This window comes from Trichechus manatus, unplaced genomic scaffold (genome assembly GCF_000243295.1).
Source record: "Trichechus manatus latirostris isolate Lorelei unplaced genomic scaffold, TriManLat1.0 scaffold00923, whole genome shotgun sequence".
Lineage (NCBI taxonomy): Eukaryota > Metazoa > Chordata > Mammalia > Sirenia > Trichechidae > Trichechus > Trichechus manatus.
Genome location: NW_004444859.1, coordinates 1 through 1,369, shown reverse-complemented (window position 1 = coordinate 1,369; position 1,369 = coordinate 1). Strand labels below are relative to the sequence as shown.

Here is a 1,369-nt window from a genome sequence, read left to right as displayed (position 1 = left end):
TTCTCCCTGCCCTGAAGGAACAGAAACTTCCTGACTTCTACACTAGCACTTCTCCATACTCCATATTCTCGTGGGATTTAAGGACTGGAAAGGATTTTTGAGGACATTTGGTCTAACCTTTACCCAGCTTGGGAATCCGTCTCACTACCTCCCTGGCTGATAGGGGAAGCTCCATCTCTTTGCAAACAACACAAGGTTCAATGATTCATTCATACATCTTTCATTTCATTCTCTGACCCACCAGATGTGGTTTTCGTTTTAGTTGTGCTACTGCCATGGCTGCTGGTCCTAATAATGCTTATTGAGTCACTCATTCATTCATTCACTTATGTAATAGATGCTTCCCTGGGCCTCTTGTCACAAGCCAGGCATGGGTTACATGAGCAAAACAGGTTGCATGCCTTATCTCACTGAATCCTACAACCAGCACCTGAGACAGGCGCCATTATTATCTCCCGCTTGCGATGAAGAAACTGGCGCTGACAAAGATTAAACCATTTGTCCAAGGAAACACGCTAATTAGTGGTGGTGGTTGAGGCCAGGGAGCTTGCTTTGACCCAGATCTGCCCTACCCAGAGTTCATACACTGAACTGCTGCGTTCTTTTGTTTCCCAAAGTATGTATGGATTGTCCATCGGGGCTCCTGTCTTCTCACTCTGCCAGTGGAACCTGTTCAATCTCATGGGAAACATCTGCCTTTCAGGGCACCTGGGTCTGCCTTGCGCTTGCCCTGTAATTCACAGTCTAAGACCTGCTTTTCTCCTTCTTCCACATGATAACCCTTCAAATGTTTGAATGCCATGATTTTGCCCCAGCACTAATTCTTTCTTTGTTTTTTTAGGCTAAAGAGACCCAAAAGAGCTCTGGTGGCACAAATGGTTAAGCACTTGGCTGCTAACTGAAAAGTTGGCGGTTCGAACCCACCCAGCTGCTCCTCGGAGAAAAGACCTGGAGATCTTGCTTCCGTGAAGATTACAGCCAAGAAAACCCTGGGGGCAGTTCTGTGACACTATGTGTCAGAGCCGACTTGATGGCACCTATCAACAACAAACAGACCCAGCTTTCTGAACTGCCTCTCAAAACATGGCTTTTGACCTCTCGCTACCCTACTGGCCCCTTCTGCAAGCTCCTCAGTTGTCACTATTTCTCTTAAAAAAAAAAAAATTGTTGTGCTCGCTTTGTCAGCACATAGACTAAAATTGGAACCATACAGAGAAGATTAGCATGGCCCCTGCACAAGGATGACACGCAAATTCGTGAAGCGTTCCATATTTTTAGTTTACACACAAAAAGTAACAATCTTTATTGGTTACCAAGGATGGGAGGGGTGGGGGGGAATAATAAATAGGCAATAGATAAGTGGTATCTT

At 45.4% G+C, this 1,369-nt stretch overlaps 1 non-coding gene across 1 annotated transcript; it reads left to right on the top strand.

Annotated features, from left to right (window-relative positions):
• Positions 1-1,169: 1,169 nt before the first annotated feature.
• LOC111819429 (U6 spliceosomal RNA) lies at positions 1,170-1,276 on the top strand. The gene has a single exon (XR_002823056.1). It is a non-coding gene; the product is annotated as a U6 spliceosomal RNA (small nuclear RNA).
• Positions 1,277-1,369: the final 93 nt, after the last annotated feature.